We start from the raw sequence: 22,259 nt of genomic DNA, 5'->3' as shown, positions 1-22,259 counted from the left end.
GCACATTTAGGTACAGGCAAAGGACAGTCGCCTTTTTCAAGTATGTTCCAGTTCTTCCTCACAATCTTTGTTATAGCATTAGATAATGGATTGAATGTGCTCACAAATATAATGTTGTCATTTTCAGCCTTTTTCTGCCTGTATTGTATTACAATACACCCAACCTTTGTCCTATTAGAGGCATAGAAATGAGGTTTAAATGGATAAGTCATGAATCCAGAACTTGTTCAAGCTTTCATGTGGTGCCCTCATATTTTTCCAATGCAGTTCCCAATGCAGGGATCTCTTGAGCAAATGCATCGCGGGTCAATACCATTTGTCAGAATGCAGCATTTTCTGACTTTAAATTCTGCATTTCTATGGACAGCTCCTGCATGCCACGTAAGACGCGTTGAACAGGATCAATCTTTACACCTTCAGTGGTCTCTTGGCATCTCAAACTGTCAGTATCGTCTATGGTTTGGCTTACATGAGTCTTTCTGCGTGATGCCTTGATCGTAGACGATCCCTGAAGTTTCTTTTGTCAGGTGCGAGTGTCATGAAGATAGAGGGAGACTCTCTGTACGTCACCCTGCCTGATCAGTGGTATTCCCAGGTGAGGTGGGGTCCGGAGAAGAATGCCAAAATAGAAGAATAAAAAACCTTCCAAAAGGAAGGAAAAAACATGAGTTCAGCTATGATCTTCAGTAGCTGTTGTAGAGCAGATGGCAACCAGAAGACAGATAGTCAATATTGCAGTTCCAGCAACAGAGGTCCAGGTCAGGCAACAAACAACCCATGAAATAAATGGATTCCCAATAGGATGCAAGGTTAGCAGAGAGCAAGGAAGGATGAAGGCAGAACAGGAAAACAAAGGAGGGCAACTTGGAAGGAAACTGTGATTTCTGGAGTAAAGGAAAAAACAGGCAGAAACAAGGAAGGACAGTAGCTAGGAAAATACGAGGGGAAGTACAAGGAGTAATCCAAAGCTCTGAGCAAGGCACAGCAAAACCACATACCAAGCATTGAGACAGAAGGGTATGTTCTCTGCGTCATTTGTTTACCAGGCAGCAAGTGGGCAAGGGAGTCTCATCAGGAAACAAGGGAAGAGTACCATTTTTTTTGTAGGACTTTTTTAATTGAACTTTGGTACTTATCAGGAAGCAACATTGAACCAGTTGAGCATTTGTGAGTTGGAGAACAATAAAGAGGGTCTGGCCTGGGGAGGGGGAAGCTCGAGAGACCCATTACAGAGGTACAGCCTGACAAGAAAAATGTACTGTGAACTTTTGTCTAGCTAATCTGAATTGCTAAGTAAATCCTGAGAACCTGTGGAGCTTTTTAAACCGGAGTGCCTTGAACTTGGGGAAGGGAGCTGCAGAAGAGCTCCATTGCCAGGCTAACTTTACTTTGAACATTACCTGAGTGTCTTGAACTTGGGGGAGGGGGCTATGGAAGAGCTACATTGTTGCATTAACTTTAGTTTGAGTTGACCAAATCCCATACACCCTGTTTTCCCATAGAAGTGAGGGCAAGCATGGGTTTCGACAACACAGTTTTTTCTTTTGGACTGACAGACTTAGACTTCCCTTAGTTTGCTTTCCTTTAGGGAACATTCCCATCTTCGAGTTAGTGTAAGTTAGGCGTTATACCATCCTGACCATTGAGAAGAAAGGTTTTCAAAGTGTGTTTCACTTGTCTGTGCCGTCTCTTGATACCATGCCTGTCTCACAACATGTAAACTGTGATAGGTGTATTTGGAGTTGCCTCAGGGACTGCTTAGGATTTAGGATGTGGTTCTTTATGTAAGTCATGATCCCTCCAACACCAGGTGTGATCTCTATTTTTCATAAAACTTGAGATCACACAGGGTCACGAAGGGGAGGGGTACTCTTGGGCTGATGTGGAAGGGTGGGGTGAAGCGAAGGGGGGAGTGGCAACAAGTCATTTCTAAGCAAAGACTGTGTTTTCAACAGGAGGTGCCACGAATGTCCGAGTCGATATATGTTTGGGATGGTCTACTCAGCGGTGGCGACAGAGACGAGTAAGGGGAGTACACCGCCAGATCAATATGGTACGCATTTTTCAAATCAATTTTACCTAATTTAATGGGGATATCGCTAGCACATAGTGCTGGTATTGCATGTTTGCTTGGGCATGGGCCTAAACGTTTTGACATACCATATCTCACTGGTTGAGTGGAACTGGTCATTTTCATTCACCAATCGTGTGATATGTACAGTTGCCTTGTATGTAGTCGTTTTTGGGTTGAACTTTTTGTCCTTTTGTTGTGTTCTTCCTGGGAATCGTTCATTGAAATTTGACTTGGCTTTGGCATGTCTCTTTGCCCAAGCAGGCTTGGGCAGCAGTGTCTGGATACACTTTGCTTTCATTCCATGCTGTTCCTGTTGGTCTTTGATGCTAAGTGGTGGAGTGCTGGCTAGGGCATTTAGTGTTTGTCTTGGGTATGGTTTAGCCTCATAGGTGCTATTGATTAGGGATTTCAGCCGATTATATGTGTGCTGGAACTAGCACACTGGGGTGTTAAATGTTAAATCTTAAAGGTATTTGTACAAGCACCGTCACCAACGGAGTTGGCCCCCAGGTGCTCTGGCGGATCTGCAAACGAGAAGGTGGGATGGGTTAGTAGGTGAAGCGGGAGTAGGATAGTGAGAGGAGTGGTGCTCTGTTGGCAGCTTCAACTCAGTATACACCGGGTGCTGAGATTTGGTGCGAGTATCGGATCGATGTCAGTCCTCGTGTGCTGTTTGTGCGGCTTATGTGTTGTTTCGGTGTTGTGAAGTGTGTGCGGGTTGTTGCGCGAGAGATGGTTGGATGGGGCCACAATAGCCAACTACGGACGGGACAGGTGCTTTTGGAGTTGTTGTGGTAGTGAGACTGCACACTGTTGGAGCACCATAAAGTATCATATGATAAAGCATATTATTTCAAAGGTCAGATTCTGTGAAGTAATACTGAATTTCGCTGTTCGACTGTCATTTTCAACTTGTTCACAGAACGCTTAGCTGTGTGAATCCTATGATTATTTCTGCACGGGGGTGTATCTGAAATCTATCTCTTGTTTCATCTGACAGGGAAGGGCTGTGTCATTAGGATGCACCTCCTGGCTAAGAGTGGGGGTTGGGAGAGTCAGACATGTTAGGGATATCTCCTGCCTAATTGGTGCAGTGTCCTCCTTGTGATAATTCTTCAGTGGGAGCATTTGGGCACATCCCAGGAATATGTTAGCTTTGCAGTCAAGTTAACAACGGGGGTATTGGCCAACCACCTTTCCACAGTCTGGCAATATCGGATCCCTGAACCGTCTATGGCCAAGGATGGGCTTGATCATTTATTTATTTGTATTTTGAAAGCGCTCACACAGGGGTTGTGGGGGCGGGTTGGTTCGAGGCACTGTTATAAGAATATGTCTTAGTTGCGTATTTAGAACGCGCTTTCGAACCTGTGTTGCTTCGTGTCGTCTTGTTTGCAAGGCAAGCACGTTGCCCCTGAGCTATCATGCCTAGCCTCGACTCACTGTGCTCACTACTATCACCTGCAGACAGTTCCAATACCTATTTCTGTATCCTAGGGCTACTTTTAGCATATATATATATATTATACAGAAGAATATCACTTCATCACAGAGATCCAGAAGCAGCACCCAGTCGCCTCCTCCGGATGTACATGCGTGCAGGAGGCTCTTTCTGGCCTCTCCTCTGGTTGGCAATGTGGTGTGGCTCGCGACAGGCCGGGTTCTCTCCTCTTTGTCCTGCACTCTCTCTGCGCGCAGCCTTCTCTTGGCTCCACCCTCCTGAGGCTCCCCTCTCGGTTATCATCACAAGGCAACTCATTCTGATAATCTCGTCTGGAAGCTGCCAGCACGCCTAGGCATTTGGCAGCACACCTCAAGGCCATCACACACTCGTCACATGATGTAAGCCTCAATCAGGACCGCCTTGTATTAGTACATGCCCTAGGACAGTGTGCCTGCCAATTCATGGAGAGCGGTCCTTTCTCGCTGCATCAAAACACCTTACAACCCATTTCCATGCACCCCCGTGTCGGCCTGCCTCGTCTCATGCCTCACCTTCTTGCGCTTTCCCAGTCCTCCTTTCTGTTGCGCATTTCAGTGGTGGCGGAACAGTAGCACAACGTTGTGCTGCACAACCCCATTAAATACATTGGTGTCCGGAGCGTACTCTCTATTACAGGCCCCCAGTACCCACGTGGTGTGGGTTTCACGTGGTCACGTTGTTTGACAGGGTCTTCCTGTCACTCTGAAATGTGGTAACAAATAAAAAGTGGGAGGTTTGACCTTTTGAAAGAGCATCTAATTTTTGGATTTGGGTTGCACATTGAAGTGTGCAAAAATGCACCTTTATTTGCGCAAATGAGCAAAGGGAGTGAAAAAGGGCATCTCAATGTGAGCGCATACAATGCACACATTCAGAAGGCCCTTGTGGATTTGGGTGCACCGTTTTGTGGCACACATGGTGAGATGCATTTTTGCATTTCCTCAATTGCGCCAACAAAAAGTTTGAGGATCTGTCCCGCGGTGTGCTCTACATTGAATGCAGAAAGCTTTACAGGGTTAATTGATAAGAAAAAACGATGGGCCTCATCACGAGTTGGGCAGTAGCCCTTAAATGTGGCGGTAAAGCTATTACTGTCGGATTTAAGGGTCCGTCCAATCTTGAGTCTGGCAGCATTTACCCCCATCTGTAAGCTGATGGTAAATGCGCCAGAAAAATGCTGATTTTTGGTTCAAGAACCACTCAGTAATACCGCTGGCAGTAATTAAGCTGAACATTTCCCGGGGAATGGGGAATTACGTTTACCGCCTAACCCGTGATCCGGTGCTAACACCGTGGATGTGTGGGTGGTAACACAAATACAGTTGGGCAGTATCCCATTTGGGATACCGCCCAACTTGTGGTGAGCCCCTATATGTGAACAACATTCAGGCAGCAGTTTTAGAAGAGCACCATGAAACTTCCTGGTAGGTTTTGTAAATAATGGGCACTGACTTCTTTGAAACTGGCAGCAATGCCCGGGGCACAATCTCCTTTGCCCTCCCATAAAGGCGTCACTGCGGATGTCTGCATTATTCAGAATGATTCGGCCCTTTAAACACATTGGCCCTCATTACGACCCTGGCGGATTTTTTCCGCCATCGGCGGACTTTTCCGCCATGGCGCAAAGTCCCTTTACGCCATGGCGGATGGCGGACTTACCGCCCCATTCCGAGGTTGGCGGGGCGGTAAGTCCCCATTGACCCATTTACCCTTCCCCATTCCCATTTCGGCCCCATAGGGCTCAATGGGAGTGGGGAAGGTGTTAATTACGCCACCGTACACTACGGTGGCGTAATTAACACCGAGGTCCCATAGCGCCATGGATTTTTACGCCCGCAAAAAGCGGGCGGAAAATTGACCATGGCGCTCTGGAAACTCGTAGTTGGCGGTAAGGGGTCGGCGCAGCTAACGCTGGCGTAAACCCCTTACCGCCAGGGTCCTAATGAGGGCCATTGACATTCCAGCCAGCCATACAAAGAAGCAGTGGAGGATATTTACAAATCCTACTTTGCATTTGCAACCAACTATGTTAGTGTAATTGCGGGTGTTATCACGTGATTTAGCCTGGGGCAGATTTCGCCATACAGTTTCCTGTTTTTCTGACTGACACAGTGGTTCGTGGTTGCATGGCAGCGGAGCATACGCTCCCCTGGGCTGGCAGCAAGGTGACCAGGCTGTGGTTTAATATTAAGTGTTCAGTGTTAAGAAAGATTTTAATGTTTACTGTTTTTAAGCCTGACTTTGTGAGACCCCCCCAAGTTTGTTTCCTGGTTTTCGGCTTATTTTTATATTTTTTATTTGATTAATTGTGGTTCATTTTAAACCTCACTTACCATGGTAGCTCATTTTCATGGGAAGCCCTGGTACTCCCTATGGTTACCGGGGAAAGGGGTACATATGTGCCAAATTTTATTATCTCAAGGTATCCATTGACCAAGGCAGTGGGTTTAGATGGGTGTCAGTGTTTTATTTTTTAGAAGGCAACATTACTGTGCACCCAGGGTCGGACTGGGACAAGAAATAGGCCCGGAAAACCCCCCCAAAAAACCCTTCTCCTCCAAAGAAGTGTCCCTCAAACCATCCTCCGTGAATCGTGTCAATTCATGACTTTACAGAAAATGCTACTCATGGAGGGTTCATGTGTCTGTTACATTACAACTCATAAAGTAACATAACTTTGCATACAGTTCTGTGACAGGGTCCACAGCTCTGACGTGCAGGAGTGGCATAAACATGACCTTTCACCCCTTGACAAAACAGGAAGTGGCATCAAATAGCATTGTTCCTAAGTACACTACGAAAAATATGGTTATGATTTCACAAATGTGATATACATTTCATACAAGAATGGATCACCACATGTACCATTAATATCTGTGTGTATAGATCCATATTGTCAAATTACTGTGAATACAAGCAGAAGTCTAAGGCCAAATGATAATATGTTATTGTATAGCACTTACGCTTAAGCTCTTTTTTATAGAACAAGTATGCATACAAAATCACCCAACCTGTGTTGGTATTCATTAATCGACCTCAGAAGGATGAAAGGCTGAGATGGTTAGAACCTGCAACCTGCGGATCACACACACATTGCAGCAGCAAGCGCCCAACCCACTGAGCTATCATATTGGCTATAGTAAAATGAGCAATTATTTGGTAGTGTGGATACCATTAAACTGGTAACTGAGATTTAACAGCAGACCAGCTAAGTTCATCTGCACGTCTGGTGCAAATTTGGACACATGTCAAGCCTGCGTGCATGTACTTTTCAGGCTTCAGAGGTTGGCAAAATAGGGAAAGCAGCGCACTCATAGGACATTGAATACTCTGAGTACTCGTTACATCATACATGCAAACAAACATCCTGGACAGCATGCCAGGGAGATGGGAATGATAGACACATTACAACAAAGCATTCATTGTGGCACAATGAAGTCAATGGTAAACCACTTGATGTGCTATCCCACACCCGTTGCGCCCTACTGAACTACCCACTTTGAGTATTGCCATAGCTAAAAACAGAGGACAGGAAAACAGAGTTGGAACCCTTCTCATATGTCACCCATGGAAGATTATTGCGGCACATTTAGAAACCCTTCATGGCTTTTCTAATAGAAGACCAGGCAAATCCCTAAAATGGTGCTGCTGCTATAGCCTAACAGGGACCTTTTCTAATGCTATTCCACACCTGAATTCCATTGGCTGTCCCTGATAGTTCTTAATAAGTGAGGCAGTACACACTTTATCAATCTACAGAACGAAAGTGCAAGTGTTGTGCACAATCGTAGCAAATGATACAAAGACATAATTGCGCAGTCTATAGCTGCATTGTATTGATTGTCCCTTGACTGAAATAGAGTAAACTGCAGCTATGTAAGCACAGTTACTGCTTTCGTCTCTTTTCCTGCCTTCACCGCCATGGCTTATACTCCAAGATGTAACACTGTGGTTTTTTTGCAGCCTCAATGGTTGAAATGTTTTGGGTCGGGCAGATGAAGTTAGCTGGAGTGTTTCCCCAATGCATTATGGTATTTGTAGTTTCGGGGGGTGGGGTAAACCTGGTGCTGTGAGCACGCGCCTTGGTGGGGCCTCCCGGCACTGAGTAGGAGAATGTCGCAGGAGGAGGGGAGGAGGTTACTGTCCCGGCCTCCAGCAGATTGGCGGCAATTCCCCTATACTAAACCCTTTTGCTGGCCCCCTAAGCCTTCACCTGTATCCTGCCACATCCGTCTATGACAAGCATTGTGGAGCAGCCACTCTAACACGTACAACGCATTGCTAATCTCCCAAGCTAGCCCAGGGCGATTCGCACATACACACATGCAAGCATTAGGACCACAACAGTTACCCGTATTTTTAGAGGGTGACGGGAGGGGGTTTCAGATGCCAGGTTGGAATGAATGGGAGCTAGGGCCATGGAGAAACTCAAGGCGGCCACCCAGCATGGCTTACCAAGCAGTCTGGTCTCGCACTGCAAGCCATCCTGTGTCCCCGAGGCTACGCCCGAGGTGTGGGACCATAAATTAGCACATAACTAGGCTGCCATGCCCCACAGAAAGCCTGGCATACGTATAATGTATAAAACTCCCCCATTCTAACACTCTCACGTAACACCATTTACATGATATCCAGTATTATATATCATATATGGTGGAATGTTTTGTATGTATGTCCTCCAGTTCACGAGCAGCAAGGCCATGAACCCGACACTTCCAGCAGCCATTATCCATAGGTTGCAGTAAGGGTCCTTAGTCCTTTTCAACTTTGGATAGGCATATGTTTTGTGAGGTGTACCACTGCCAACGGGTTCAATGTTCTGTGTGCATCCGCTCCGATTCTATGGGATTCACTACTTTGTGTGTTGGCCACCATGTGCCTTGCATTGGCAAGGGCACGCACTGGGACCCCTAGTGGTTCTTATCTCTTGCGTCTACAAGTCATTTGCCATGCTCCACCCATGGTTATCACACATGTGTGACAGCAGTTGTGATATACCTGTGCCTAGACCCTACGCAGGTGGTGGAATGTGTGCATACACATTTTCTAATCACCTGGTCTCAATACTTTGTCATTCCGTGAATCAGGCACACATTGGCTGTCCCTGGTTTGTGCCTTTCTATGAGGGTTGTTGCCTTGCATTCTACCATACGTGTATTCTCACTGTTTTACAGACATTGAAACAAACTACACAGTTATTTTATTTTAAAACGTTTTTATTAGCATTTTGTTGTACATTATCAATTCAGTACTCACTTCACAGCAATGATCAACCTGTACTTAAGAAATTGAAATTAACATCATCTTATGCAACAGCAAAAGAAACAAAGAAAACAAAGCAACCAGTCTTCACGTGTGGGATAAAGATGTAGGGGCTCTCAGCCTGCAGTCTGAACAGTGCAGGCACCCAGGATCCCTTTGGGCATAGCAGTGACCAGTTGTCATGATGCCTGCCTCCAAGGAGCCAAACCAGGCCGGGCACCCTCAAAGACAGACACCATGCATTCAAGGGAAGTCCCAGCAGCCCCAGATGGGGGCCCTTTGGACTCAGTCCTGGCGCCATTGGCGTCAGGCTCATAGGGGACATCAGTCCTGGTGCCATCGGCGCCAGGCTCATACAGAAGTAGGTTGGGAGTAGTGCTTGGTGTAAACTTACCTGTGCAGACCATGCTGCAACTTCCAAGACTGGAAGGAACTATTTTTCTAGGGACTACTTGATCTCTAGGGTGTGACCGGTGGAGGAATACATATTTCTGGGGGAAGAATACATACCTGGAACTACTTGAAAGGCTATTTAAGCCACACCCAAGCAGCAGACCACGCTTCGCGTTGTTCTGCACTTAGCAGCTGGACGCTCACCGTGCCTGCTCCTGCCTTGGTCCTCCATCACGCCTGCCAGCATCCTGGAAACACCTAAAGAAGAAAAGGGAAGAGAACAGGTGAAAACAAGAACCTTACCTGATACATCTGCACTCCGGATTCTGCACGCCGACGATCCTGCAAAGAAGGCAAACATTTTAAACGCGCATCGCGTTGCGCGCAGCACGCTGCATTTCACTCACCTGCACGTGGCGTTTTCGAGCCCTGCGACGTCCATCCGGAGCTTCCACCGCCATCCAGCACCTATTGGAAGGAAGGAGAAAGAGAGGTGAGAAGGGAAACACGAATCTAAGTAGAACTTACCTGTGGTTCAATTCCCTCTCCGCCTTCGGGTTTGTGCCATACCTTCGGCATCTCAGCACCCCGGCCCCTAAGGGGAAAAGAAACAGACATTGTATTAGTGAGAGCATGTGAGAACATTAGCAATACGCTCACTCAAGACTTACCCATTTGCAAGAGAGACACAGCAGCTCTTTTCGGGTCGGCGCCTTACCTCCGGCATTGCCGTACCCCGGCCCCTATGGGGAAAAAGACATTGGACATTAAAGGAGATACTTAAAACTGCAAAGGAATCTCTCATCGGAATTCTTACCAGAATTTGGCTTCATCCAAATCGCCTGCAGCCCGGAATCTTCTCCAGCACCTGCGAAAGAAAAGAACAGATGAGTGAATATAAACCCAAACTTTCCATAAACATTTGCGGTACGACGGGAATGGACAAACTAGTTTAAACTCATCAATCCAGTGAAGTAACTGGAATCACAACGCGCCCCTGCATCAGAAGCAGGATGGAGAGCTCGTCATTTTGGTCCCTAAGGTGAGTCTTCGCAGGGAATCCCAAAAGGGTTTCACGGAGGGAGAGAAGGGAAGTGGGAGGTCGGAACATCACTCGCAGACTATTAACCCTTCCTTTTCACACACCGTGGGATATTCCTCCGAGCCAGAAAAGCCAGGTTGGGGAATCCAGTCCATCTTCCGGGTCTTATGCATCTCTGCAGAAGAGGTCACAGCAGTCCCAGCCACGCCCGCGCCTCTGTCACAGGGGTTTATCATCCGATGGGTGGAACATGTCCCAGACCAAGGCCTTCCAGTCCTCATAAGCGGGGCTAGCCTCTCCTCCCGCTTTTGCCACTCCATCTCCCCAAACTCTGGTTTCTGCCCCCGTCCAATGCTCCAGTTCCCTGTGCCACTTGGTGTACTGTGGGCGCCTTGCAGTTTTCCATGCCATCGCAATGGCTCTTTTGGCCAGCACACACACCATGTCCATGATTTTCACAAAGTGTCTTACTTTGCCTATTCTTGGGTAGGACTCCAGGAGGCACTCTTTCAGGGACCAGTCATACCTCACCATCCCCGCCCTTCTGCAGGTTGGTTCTATCTTGGACCAAAAATTCAGTATCTTCGGGCACCCCCAAAACATATGCAACATTCCGGCCCCCTCTGAGCTGCACCAAGGGCACAGTAGGTTTGTGCTCTTACTGAATTTGGCTATTCTGTCCGGTGTCATGTATGTCCTATACAGGACATGTAATTGGATCAGTTTAAATCGGGCATTTCTTGATACTTCCTGGGAATATAGCAGGATTCTCTCCCATTCCTTTTCTGTTATGTATTGTGTCTGCTGCACTGACCAGCTCACTTCAATCAGATGTCATTACAGGAAACAAACAGACAGAGGTTCTCGACTTGATAGATGGACCTGCTCGTGGTGATGATTTTCAATCATCAAGAACTTGGTCCTGAAAAAATCACAGGCCCCTTTACTGAACCTGCTCTTACATGACCACACATGTTTACATTGCTGTAGATCTCAAAAGATTGAGGGCCCGATTCATAGAATTCAGCGCAGAAGCAGCGCAAGCGCCGCACGCTGAGAAGGAGCGTGCGCAAACCAGCAACTGCCTGGCACGCGTATTCATGGACTTCCTGAGGCATCAGTAGCTGTGGCACAATGAACAGCAAGCAGCACCAGTAACACCCCAACACGCCCCCATGCGCAGGAAAAAGCCAGTGAAAGGCCCAATACGGCGCAAGGGCTTGCGCCATCCATGGCCCAGCACAGAGCCCCCCATTGTAATCAGGAGAAAAATAGGAGCGTACCCCGCTCGCACCAACCATATCGCGTGGAAAGGGCAGCGTGTACCCCTGCGAAATCGCTCACTCTGCTTGCACCAGCCACATCGCGTGGAAAGGGCCGCGTGTACCCCCACAAAATTACTTACCCACTCGCACCAGCCAAATCACATGGAAAGGGTAGCGCGTACCCCATCCACACCCCAGCGAAATCGCGTACACCGCTCGCACCAGCCAAATCACGTAGAAAAGGCAGCGTGTACCCCAGCGAAATCGCGTACCCCGCTCGCACCAGCCAAATCACGTGGAAAGGGCTGCGCGTACCCCAGCCAAATCGTGTACCCCACTCGCACCAGCCAAATCATGTGAAAAGGGCTGCGCGTACCTCTGAATAATCGCATACCCTGCTCGCACCAGCCAAATCGTGTGAAAGGGCTGCGCATGCTGCCATCAGCCGTGAACACACCCTGCGGGAGCCCACACCACAAGGGCCCCCCCAAACACCTGTGACCATACCCCGTAGGCAGCACACACCACAAGGGGCCCCCATCACCTGTGAACATACCCTGCAGGCAGCCCACCCATGACCATACCCCGCGGGCAGCCCACACCACAAAGGATCCCCCCATCACCCATGACCATACCCAGCAGGCAGCCCACTCGTGACCATACCCTGCAGGCAGCACACACCACAAGGGACCCCCCATCACCCGTGACCATACTCCGCAGGCAGCCCACTCTTGACCATACCCCGCAAACAGCCCACACCACATGGGACCCCCATCACCCGTGACCATATCCCACAGGCAGCCCACACCACCAGAGACCCCCATCACCTGTGACCATACCCTGCAGGCAGTCCACACCACATGGGACCCCCCATCACCCGTGACCATACCCCGCAGGCAGCCCACACCTCAAGGGACCCCCCATTCCCCGTGACTACACCCCGCAGGCAGCCCACTCATGACCATACCCCGCAGGCAGCCCACAACACATGGGACCCCCCATCACCCGTGACCATTCCCCGCAGGCAGCCCACACCACAAGGGACCCCCATCACCCATGACCATACCCCGCAGGCAGCCCACCCTTGACCATACCCTGCAGGCAGCCCACACCACATGGGACCCCCCATCACCCGTGACCATGCCCCGCAGCAGCCCACACCACAAGGGACCCCCATCCCCTGTGACTATACCCCGCAGGCAGCCACCCATGACCATACCCCGCAGGCAGCCCACACCACAAGGGACCCCCATCACCTGTGACCATACCCCGCAGGCAGCCCACCGGTGACCATACCCCTCAGGCAGCCCACGCCACAATGGACCCCCCCATCACCGTGACCATACCCCGCAGGCAACCCACCCGTGACCATACCCTGCAGGCAGCCCACAACACAAGGGACCCCCCATCACCATGACCATACACCGCAGGCAACCCACACCACAAGGAACCCCTATCACCCGTGACCATACCCCACAGGCAGCCCACCTTTGACCATACCCCGCAGGCAGCCCACACCATAAGGGACCCCACCACTACCCGTGACCATACCCTGCAGGCAGCCCACCCGTGACCATACCCAGCAGGCAGCCCACACCACAAGGGATTCCCCCATCATCCGTGACCATAGCCCGCATGCAGCCCACACCACAAGGGTCCCCTCATCACCCGTGACTATACTCCCCAGGCAGCCCACACAACAAGGGCCTCCCCATCACCCATGACCATACCCCGCAGGCAGCCCACACCACAAGGGACCCCCCATCACCCGTGACCATAACCAGCAGGCAGTCCACCTGTGACCATACCCCGCAGGCAGCCCACACCACAAGGGACCCCCATCACACTTGACCATACCCCGCAGGCAGGCCACACCACAAGGGCCCCCCATGGTGTGGGCTGCCTGCGGGGTATGGTAATGGGTGATGGGGAGGTCCCTTGTAGTGTGGGCTGCCTGCGGGGTGTGTTCTCGTCTGATGGCACGCGATTTGGCTGGCACAAGCAGGGTGTGCGATTTCGTGGGGGTACCCGTGGACCTTTACATGCGAGTTGGCTGGCGGGAGTGGGGTACACAATTGCGCAGGGGGGATGCGCAGCCCTTTCCACACGTTTTGGCTGCTGCGAGCGCAGTATGCGATTTTGCTGGGGTACACGTGGCCCTTTCCACGCGATTTGGCTGGCGCAAGCGGGGTACATGAGTATGCGAGGGTACGCGGGCCCCTTTCCATGCAATTTGACTGGCGCGGGCGGTGTATGCGATTTTGCAGGGGTGCAGGCGGGGCATGCCCGGGTTTTTGCACGCGATTTGGCTGGCGCGAGTGGGGTACGTGATTTCGCGGGGGGTGCGTGGTCCTTTCCACCCGTTTAGGCTGGCACAGGCAGAGTACGTGATTTCACGGGGGTACGCGTGGTCCTTTCCATGCGATTTTGGTCAGCGCGAGCAGGGTACGCGATTTCATGGGGGTACGCGCGCCCTTTCCATGCGTTTTGGCTGGTGCGAGCGGGGTACGCTCTGAATTTTTCACGCGATTACATTGGAGGGGGGCTGTATGCTGGGCCGCAGATGGCGTAGGGCCTTGCGCCGTATTGGCCATTTCACTGGCTTTTTCCTATGCACGCAAAAGTGTTGGGGCCGTTACTGGTGCTGCTTGCTGTTATTGCACCATGGCTACTGATGCGTTGGGAAATCCATGAATATGCGTGCCGCACAATTGCTGGTTTGTGCCATGGCTGGTGCACGCGTGGCGCATGCTCCTTCTCGGCGCGCGGCGCTTGCGCTGCTTCTGCGCTGGATTCTATGAATCGGGTCCTAAGTGGGGAAAGTGATAAGGGGAAGAAAGTAACGGAGGGTTAGTGGGGTATTTAGTAAACGTTGAGGAACGTCATAGATATATATATATATAGGACGAGGAGCGTCACAGATTAAACACATAATCATATGTCCAAGGGACGTCTAGAAGAAGTTATCTCAAAATTCAAGTGGATATACCTAGGCTACGAGCGAACAAGGTTCGCTAAGGGAGACAACTTACACTCCAATCAGAGTATTTTTAGGGGTAGGAATAAGCAGCAAGGAGCGCTGAGAAAAGATATATGTTGAGGCCAGCCAGTTTGTCTGTTTGTATATTGTATGTATAGTATGTATTAAGGAAATAATGAAATGTCGAGGAGCGACAAATAATAGATTGTGGTAAAAGACTGAAAGTAGATTATTTATTATTTATTCACCAATAGTATCGACTGATTAGGTAGACTGAAGTAAAGTGAGACATAGATGTTTGGAGCGGCAACGACTGGTGCACGCTCATATTGTATTGTTTTTCTGAAAAGTGTTCTCTGTGTAAAATAATGGTAAGTATTGATGATCGATTGTAACTTGTCATAATGGAGGATGTTACTCCGCTCATGCACCTGTGAAAAAAGCTGCCAAAACATACACTCAAGCTTAAACCATATAGTGAAGAATGGGTTAAGGGCACAGCAGATAAAATGTTCATGCCATGGCCACAAGGGGGATCGCTGTCAAAAGCAGTTCTGCAACACATGACCACATACTTGCACGCTGCGTACACGGGAAAGAAATTGGATAAAAGGTTATCTAGCCTAAAGCATTGGAAAATGTATCAGGAGGAACGGGAAGACCCACCTCCTGAAGACTGGATGCTTAACCAGTGTAAAGAGGGGGGTGTTGAGCCTTCTGCTCCCCCTACCGCGCCTGAAGTAAATGGCGGTAGTACAAAAGATGGATTGTATTCATTGAGGGAGCTTAAAGCAGCGACAGGATACAGTAATCTGATACATGAGCCGCCTGCGTATAGCAGTGATGAGAGCCCCGAAAGACCTCCAGAAAAGAATGTGATCTCTAAAGTCCCACGGGACAAAGAGAAAAGTGAACGGCCGAGTGTGACCCTAGATATAGAACGAAAAATTAAGAGATGGAAAGGAGAAAAAGACAAAGCTGATGAGATAGCGCTCATACAGAACAAATGGATGGGCGGTCAAATATTGCTCAAACTTGATGGGAAGAGCATTGAGGAAGTACGGCAAGGGGAAGATCAAGACGAGCAAGATAAAAAAGACATGGAACGAGAGAAACGATTGAAAGAAGATGAGTATAAAAGGAAGAGTAGACAAAAGCGGGAATAGATGTATCAGGAAGAACAGTTAAGAAAAGAAGAGAGAGCAGAAGATCAAAGAAAATATGACAATGGACAGAGAGAAATCACAGAACTAGTCAGGCTAGAAAAGAAAGAGAAGAAGTAGAAGAGGTAGAACAGAAATTAAGAGATAAAAGGATGCAAAGACACAAAGATAAAGAGGTTCGTAGAGCAAATGAGAAAAGAGAAGCGAAAAGACAGAAAGAAGAAATGGTTAGGGAGGAAGTGAAGAAACAAAGATAATTTGATGAGGAAATGGAACGAAAGAGAAGACAGAGGGCACGCGATATTGATTGCATTGCGAAAAAGCTAATGGAACTGAGTCCAGTAGTATTATGGGAAGACATAAAGTAGTTCCTTCCATCTTAAAGACAGATGTCAAGACCCTCTAGAGTAAACCTAGAACAGAATTTTGAAATAGGAAGTATCAGAATCGAGAAGGCTTATCAGGAGATGAGGACAAAAAGTGAATCGATAAATAAAGGGAAAGACGATCAATCTGAAATTGTTCAGTCACGAGCTAGGAGAGAAACTTGTTTAGCCTCAAGCATAGAGCCTTGTCTTTCGACAGGCTGAGTCTAAACAGGGACGAGAAGGATGACAGCCATACCAGTTGGGGACAAGATATGTCAGACGAAGACAAGGAAACCTTCAGTGGGAAAGAGGGTGTTGGTGCGTGCGGTCTGAGGGTTGTTTTCAGACTGATAAAGAAGTAAGGTGGCTGGATTTGGACCTGCCTAAAGAAAGGACACCAGAGCCTATGGCGCGCCCAGAACAACCTACAAGGCAACCTCTTAGTGAGAGGGAGAATTGCCACCATATGTGAGCAGACTGAGGTCATTGCCAGGAAGAAGGCAATCACGAACCATTGTCCCTACTATGGATAGGCAGACGATGGGAGCCTGTTGCGATTTCGGAATTTCCCTTGTTAGAAAAAGGAGGGGCCGGACCACAGTGCAACCGATGGCCCCAGATGGGTAAGGACAATTTAAGATGTAAATTACCCAGTTTAATGTCTGGGGTGTGGAAAAGGATCTATGAATTGGAAAAAATGACAGGAGGGAACATATTAGCTACAGGGGACATTAAAGGTCTTCTAGCAACTATCCTTGGGGAAAGTGTTGTGATGTCTCGTGGGGAGCAGGGAGCCTTCAATGTGCAGGGAGCCTTAAATGCTTTCCCATATGATGGTGTCACAGCCCTGTGTGATGTCATGGAATGTTATAGTTGCATCTGCGTGTAATGTTCTAAGTTAGTCAGTTGGAGGAAAGTGATGAAGGAGAGGAGCCTCTGAGTGTTGGGGGTCTTCTTCCCTTATAAGTAACCTAAATAAATACTGTTACATTAGCTTACCTGACTGCGCCTGCTTCCTCATAACAGAAAGGGCTGATGACATTTGGACGAGAGCAGGATGGTCAAGTGTCACAACACAGAACACAGCGCTTGATGGAGCACCATTTAATAATTATAGGGTGTCAGTCGTGAAAGCTGCCCCCCCCTGTCAAAGTTACTTTTGAAAGGCACATATTATTGCTGAAATGGGCAGTCCCGGCCAGCTGCATGTAGACAGCAAGGAAAGACTGCGGCACCAAGTGCACACAAGTCTGCGGTCAAAGAGTTACACTGCTGAAACATGCAGCAGCATGTGAAATGTGGCCAGGCACCCCTCGCCCTCGCGGCGTACAAGTAAATCAAATGTAAATTAAAATAAAGCGCTAAAACAATAACTGTGCAATTTTTACCGCTACCGGCGTCCAGTCAACTGCCGCGGCCCAGTCACATGAACCGGAGCCTAAAAGGAACTAAAAGTAAATTGAAAACACAAAGAAACAAAAGAATAAAAGTTCAGGGGGCTGACAGCCTTACTTGAATTATCCACACGACGGTGGTGAAAATGGGAAGATAAGTGATCAAAGAGTTACACTGCTGAAACATGCTGCAGCATGTGAAATGAGGACAGGCACCCTCCGCCCTAGCGGCGTGCAAGTAAATGAAAAGTAAATTCGAAGAAAGAGCTAAAACAATAATACTGCAATGTTTACTGCTACCGGCATCAAGTCAACCGTCGAGACCCGGACACATGAACCGGAGCCTAAAAGGAATTAAACGTAAAGTGAAAACACAAAAGAATAAAAGTTCAGGAGGCTGACAGCCTTACCTGAGGTATATGCACGTTGGCGGTGAAAATGGAAAGATAAGCCCCGAAATGGGAGGTCCCGGCCAGCTGCGTGTAGGCAGCGAGGAAAGACGTATTGCCTCTATATGTTAAAGTGGCTTAAGGCACACTTGATTAGGATTTTGTTTTATTACATTAGGAGCTGATTTACAACTACAATTATGACATTGCCATTCAGAAGACTTATTAGAAATCACAATGTCATCTCCTTAAAAGCACAGATCTAGTTTAAAGAGATCCCAAGTTTGAATGTTTTGGATGGGACAGGACAGATACTGGGAGGAAATGGTTGTAGGGACTACTATGGTGTCTAAAACTCCAAACAACACCCACAAGCTGTGTGTCCCGTTCCACATCCCACCACTTTCCTATATTCTTTTATCATGACAATAGTTTTGGCGTATAGGCATCACTTACTGGATCACCTAATAGCCACCACCAAAGAAGAGTACCAGTCAGCCCCAATGTCTAAAAAAACATCAGCATAATGGTGGATGGAGGCATTTTTGTGTTTCATTTTGAAAGAGATTGTGAAGACCTTTTCATGGTACATAAGTGCACCGGTTGGTGTGTACCCTCTGTTGATAACCTTCAGGTTAGTGCCATATTGCCCCAAAACCCGTTGTTCATGGGCACTTTAACCTAGTTGTGCATGGTTATACCCCAATGGCAACAAATATTAGGGGCTTGTGTAGTGACTAAGCGTCCCCTGGACCCTGAGTAGAATGCATGGAATGTTGGAGTGAGTGACAGAGAATGCAGCCTGAGAGAATGTTGATGTATGAGTGGTGATCTGTGAGAGTCAGTTGGAGATATAGACCCCTTGAGAGAGGATGCCGGTGCATGTTGCCCTTAATTTATGTGTACCTGACCTTATATACCTGATGTAATGTACAAGGATCTTATTAAAGGAGTCACTAGTACATCCCAGGATGATCAAGAGACCAGTGGGAAGAAGGGCCATGTCCCCAGAGGTACTTTTGTTTTAAGTTGATGCTGACAGGAGGAGCAGCAATGAAGACAGATTGGTGTATTTGTTTTGGTTAGGGTTATTAGTTGTTATAGTAGTAGTGATGTCTTGTGGTATGATGAATAGTTGTATGATGCGGTGAGTGGTGCTATGAAGAGCTCCCTGTAGTTGAAGAGGTGAGTGTAGAAGGTGTTTTTCAACACGGGCACATGTGGGATAGTGACAGTGAGTGTTGTAGTGGTGGCTATCCGGGTATTCGGAATATCCAGCCTGGTTGAATGGACAATGTGGTGTGTGCAGCCAGTGAGTTGTGGTATGGAGAGGATTGTGAGGGAGCCGGGTTTAATGATGTGATGTTGTGCGCTGCGAGATGAGAAAACTTGTAGAAGGGCTGGTATGCCTGATAATGTTGAGGAGTTTGGAAGGGTATCTTTGTTGATGGTATCTCTTCTTTACTGTGTAGAAAAGGGGAGAGACATTGGGCCTCATTATGACCCTGGCGGTACGGGGTTAACGGCGCCATAAAAGGGGCTGGCGCCGTTTACCCCGTACCGCCTCATTACGAGGTCCCCTCGTGGGACCCAGGAAGTAACGCCTGGTCAAACCAGGCATGCTTACCGGGTCCCGCGAGGGGAAGAGGGAGCAAACAACGGGCCAACTCATAATGGCCCGTTGTTTGCTCCCTCTCCCATTTCCATTCAGCCCCATGACCATACCCCACAGGCAGCCCACCCTTGACCATACCCTGCAGGCAGCCCACACCACATGGGACCCCCCCATCACCCATGACCATACCCCGCAGCAGCCCACACCACAAGGGACCCCCATCCCCTGTGACTATACCCCGCAGGCAGCCACCCATGACCATACCCCGCAGGCAGCCCACACCACAAGGGACCCCCATCACCCGTGACCATACCCCGCAGGCAGCCCACCGGTGACCATAACCCTCAGGCAGCCCACACCACAATGGACCCCCCCATCACCGTGACCATACCCCGCAGGCAGCCCATCCGTGACCATACCCTGCAGGCAGCCCACACTGCAGGCAGACCCCCCTATTACCCGTGACCATACCCCGCAGGCAGCCCACCTTTGACCATACCCCGCAGGCAGCCCACACCACAAGGGATTCCCCCATCATCCGTGACCATACCCCGCAGGCAGCCCACACCACAAGGGTCCCCTCATCACCCGTGACTATACTCCCCAGGCAGCCCACACAACAAGGGCCTCCCCATCACCCATGACCATACCCCGTAGGCAGCCCACACCACAAGGGACCCCCCATCACCCGTGACCATAACCAGCAGGCAGTCCACCTGTGACCATACCCCGCAGGCAGCCCACACCACAAGGGACCCCCATCACACTTGACCATACCCCGCAGGCAGGCCACACCACAAGGGCCCCCCATGGTGTGGGCTGCCAGTGGGGTATGGTAATGGGTGATGGGGAGGTCCCTTGTAGTGTGGGCTGCCTGCGGGGTGTGTTCTCGTCTGATGGCACGCGATTTGGCTGGCATGAGCAGGGTATGCGATTTCGTGGGTGTATGCGTGGACCTTTACATGCGAGTTGGTTGGCGGGAGTGGGGTACACAATTGCGCTGGGGGGACACACAGCTCTTTCCACACGTTTTGGCTGCTGCGAGTGCAGTACGCGATTTTGCAGGGGTACGCGTGGCCCTTTCCACACGATTTGGCTGGCGCAAGCGGGGTACGTGATTATGCGGGGGTACGTGTGCCCCTTTCCACGCAATTTGACTGGCGCGGGTTTTTGCATGCGATTTGGCTGGCGCGAGTGGGGTACTTGATTTTGCGGGGGGACGCGTGCCTCTTTCCATGCAATTTGACTGGCCCGGGATTTTGCACGCGATTTGGTTGGCGCGAGTGGGGTATGTGATTTTGCGGGGGGACGCGTGGTCCTTTCCACCTGTTTAGGATGGCACAAGCGGAGTACGCGATTTCGTGGGGGTACGCGTGGCCCTTTCCATGCGATTTTGGTCAGCGCAAGCAGGGTACGCGATTTCATGGGGGTATGCGCTCCCTTTCCATGCGTTTTGGCTGGTACGAGATGGGTACGCTCTGAATTTTTCATGTGATTATATTGGAGGGGGGCTGTATGCTGGGCCGCAGATGGCATGGGGCCTTGCGCCATATTGGCCATTTCACTGGCTTTTTCCTACGCACGCAACGGTGTTGGGGGTGTTACTGGTGCTGCTTGCTGTTCATTGCACCATGGCTACTGATGCGTTGGGAAATCCATGAATACAGGTGCCGCACAATTGCTGGTTTGTTCCATGGCTGGTGCACGCGTGGCGCATGCTCCTTCTCGGCGCGCGGCGCTTGCGCTGCTTCTGCGCTGGATTCTATGAATCGGGCCCTAAGTGGGGAAAGTGATAAGGGGAAGAAAGTAACAGAGGGTTGGTGGGGTATTTAGTAAACGTTGAGGAACGTCATAGATATATATATATAGGACGAGGAGCGTCACAGATTAAACACATAATCCTATGTCCAAGGGACGTCTAGAAGAAGTTATCTCAAAATCCAAGTGGATATACCTAGGCTACGAGCGAACAAGGTTCGCTAAGGGAGACAACTTACACTCCAATCAGAGTATTTTTAGGGGTAGGAATAAGCAGCAAGGAGCGCTGAGAAAAGATATATGTTGAGGCCAGCCAGTTTGTCTGTTTGTATATTGTATGTATAGTATGTATTAAGGAAATAATGAAATGTCGAGGAGCGACAAATAATAGATTGTGGTAAAAGACTGAAAGTAGATTATGTATTATTTATTCACCAATAGTATCGACTGATTAGGTAGACTGAAGTAAAGTGAGACATAGATGTTTGGAGCGGCAACGACTGGTGCACGCTCATATTGTATTGTTTTTCTGAAAAGTGTTCTCTGTGTAAAATAATGGTAAGTATTGATGATCGATTGTAACTTGTCATAATGGAGGATGTTACTCCGCTCATGCACCTGTGCAAAAAGCTGCCAAAACACACACTCAAGCTTAAACAATATAGTGAAGAATGGGTTAAGGTCACAGCAGATAAAATGTTCATGCGATGGCCACAAGGGGGATTGCTGTCAAAAGCAGTTCTGCAACACATGACCACATACTTGCACGCTGCGTACACGGGAAAGAAATTGGATAAAAGGTTATCTAGCCTAAAGCATTGGAAAATGTATCAGGAGGAACGGGAAGACCCTCCTCCTGAAGACTGGATGCTTAACCAGTGTAAAGAGGGGGGTGTTGAGCCTCCTGCTCCCCCTACCGCACCTGAAGTAAATGGTGGTAGTACAAAAGATGGATTGTATTTGTTGAGGGAGCTTAAAGCAGCAACAGGATACAGTAATCTGATACATGAGCCGCCTGCATATAGCAGTGATGAGAGCCCCGAAAGACCTCCAGAAAAGAATATGATCTCTAA

This window comes from Ambystoma mexicanum, chromosome 3p (assembly GCF_040938575.1).
Source record: "Ambystoma mexicanum isolate Mex_15411 chromosome 3p, UKY_AmexF1_1, whole genome shotgun sequence".
In the NCBI taxonomy this organism is placed as follows: Eukaryota; Metazoa; Chordata; class Amphibia; order Caudata; family Ambystomatidae; genus Ambystoma; species Ambystoma mexicanum.
The sequence above is the reverse complement of the archived record's forward strand: the minus strand, read 5'-3'. Positions refer to the sequence as shown.